This window comes from Cyprinus carpio, unplaced genomic scaffold, assembly GCF_018340385.1.
Source record: "Cyprinus carpio isolate SPL01 unplaced genomic scaffold, ASM1834038v1 S000006726, whole genome shotgun sequence".
Lineage (NCBI taxonomy): Eukaryota > Metazoa > Chordata > Actinopteri > Cypriniformes > Cyprinidae > Cyprinus > Cyprinus carpio.
The window spans coordinates 148,867-150,789 of record NW_024879330.1 but is presented as its reverse complement, the minus strand read 5'-3'; positions in this window follow the sequence as shown (position 1 = coordinate 150,789).

Sequence of the window (1,923 nt, the reverse complement as noted above, 5' to 3'; positions counted from 1 at the left end):
TTGAAAGGGACCAAACCTCTCTCAAACACCTGACTTGGTTCCGTTTTACCAGCAACTAAGACGTGTTTCTGAGGACAGATGGTTTTGAGCTTCAGATTTATAGAGGTGAGAAGCATCGGTTTTCATCAGTGTCATTCACACTTCAGCATCTGATTAATCACAGATCATAGTTTTGTTTTGCAGTTCGAATCATCTCATCTATGATTCAGGAAGCAGAAGACTTCTGTCCATGATCTTCCTTCTGGACAATGACACCGAGTCCATGGATGTGCCGGTATGTCCTGACTCTGGTGTGTCCGTCCAGAATTAGCTCTCCTCCACCTGTCCAGTTATTTATAAGAGTAAACATTCGTGATGGCAGCAGCTGTTGTGTCACTCAGACGCTTCAGTGTTCATGTCATCATGGAGGAGCTCAGCTTGATAAATCACCATGTGCTCCACAGTGACCTGTGCTTGACTTTCACACAACCTTTACATACTGATCAAACCACATTTATATGATTATTTGTTTTGTAAAGCTTCATTTATACTTTAAAACAGATGTCAAGCTTTGTAAACCAGAGACCCTTTTAAAAATGCTCAGAATTCTTGTAAAATGTCTTTATCTTTGTTGCATATGTTGCACCGTTGTCCAACTTTTTTTGTTTAAAAATGGTTTTAAGCTCTATAGAATAAACTAAGATGATATATCAATAAATTTTAAATAATTTTTTATATAACAATGTCTAAAGTTTAACTGTTTTACTTCTTTATATGTAAGAAAATATACATATTTTATAATAATTGAATAATATATTTTTATATTTTACACATTTTAAATCATAAATTTTAGTTAACTAATTTAACTAATTAACTATTTTTATCATTTGTATTTCTTCATATTTCATATAATTTCTTTTACAATTAAAATTGCATAAAATATATCGAAAAATTTTTATTTTTTAAGAAAAATCGCTTAAAAAAACATTATAGAACAAATAATGGTTATAGAACTCATTAACCCCTTTATATAATTTTTTGTTCTTCATATATATATATATATATATATATATATATATACACACATACATACATACATACAATTAAGAATTATATGATACAATATATTTACAAAATGTTACTTTTTATAGTTTATAAATGTAAAATGTTTTTTTTTTTTTTTATAGAACAAATAAGTGCATTAACTCATTAAGATGGATGATAATGTTCCCTGCAATCCGTACACATAATTTAAGTCAGTGTTGCAGTTATAAGGAGATGGTGATGATGAAGTCTCTCTGAGACCACACACTTCCTTACATTCCATAGATTGATTCTGTATATGGGGATATAAGGAAGTATGTCATCTCAAAGAGCAACAGCCGGATCTGTTAAACACACCGTATATCACAGCTCACATAATACACTACAGTGCAACATGGATCCCATATGACACAATAAGACTTTTTTATATAAACAAGATTTTATGCATCTTGAGAAAGTTGTTAATTGCCTTTTCACTCCACTAGCTGATTTTAAACAGCCCTGCTGTGTAACAAATTAACATTTAAAAGTACAAACATTCCATTTAATATGACATCATAAAAAATGGAATGCTTCGTAATTCTAAAAGAAATACTTTTTTTAATGTAAATAATTTTTACATTTTACAAGTTTTGATGGTGCTAAAGGCTGTTTTAAATAACTTTAAACAGTTTAAAAAAAACACGGTGCTAAATGTTTTTTTTTTTTTTTTTTTTTTTTTAAAGTTTAGCATGTCAACTTTCCCCATCAAATCATTCTGACCAAGCTTTTTATATAGGCTATATTTATATAGGCTATTTTTTGCCGCCTTTATAAAATGTACAATTGCGTTTTCTTTCTGAAATACATTTGAGTAAACAAGAAAAACCCCGGAAACTGAATGAAGTATTAAAGAAAGAC